The 492-nt window shown below is 53.9% G+C and overlaps 1 protein-coding gene across 1 annotated transcript in view; it reads left to right on the top strand.

Annotated features, from left to right (window-relative positions):
* The window catches only part of LOC107553681 (phospholipid phosphatase-related protein type 5-like), a 28124-nt gene that overhangs the window by 26773 nt on the left and 859 nt on the right, over nt 1-492 (top strand). The gene's annotated exons all lie outside the window — the stretch shown is intronic.

The raw sequence follows: 492 nt of genomic DNA, 5'->3' as shown, positions 1-492 counted from the left end.
ACCATCAGCCTCATCGGTTCCCCGTCCCCCCCGATGTCCTCATACTGTCTCGCTCCATTTCCAGCGAAGTGTAGACCAGCCATCCCAGCACGCGCGCCACTGCGCCGCCCACTCCGGGGGACGCTCTGCCGCTCTGCACCGCTCCTACTCGACACAGGTCTAGATTTTCTCACCTCCAACCCCTCATCTTCCATATTCCTCCATGCTGCCAATAGGGCCTCCACAAACCACTCAAACAAACCACGAGAAGCACTGTTCGAGAGCCTGCTCGAAGATCGCGAACGCCTGAATGAAAGCCAGAAATCACAGGTAGGCATCTCACTCTTGCCAGAGAGTTTGTTTGGACTGTGGGTGGAGGATTCGCACCTGTTTAGACCTCTCAAAACCAACCCGACCTACTTCCTGGGGAACCGATGAAGAAGGCTTGATCAGCTTTTGGCTGAAATTCCAAACTCTGGCTGCAATTTTTACTGCAGTGTCAGTTTGTATGTA

The sequence above is a fragment of the Sinocyclocheilus grahami genome, unplaced genomic scaffold (assembly GCF_001515645.1).
Source record: "Sinocyclocheilus grahami isolate Dianchi unplaced genomic scaffold, SAMN03320097.WGS_v1.1 scaffold476.1, whole genome shotgun sequence".
Classification (NCBI taxonomy): Eukaryota; Metazoa; Chordata; class Actinopteri; order Cypriniformes; family Cyprinidae; genus Sinocyclocheilus; species Sinocyclocheilus grahami.
The sequence above is the reverse complement of the archived record's forward strand: the minus strand, read 5'-3'. Positions and strand labels throughout refer to the sequence as shown.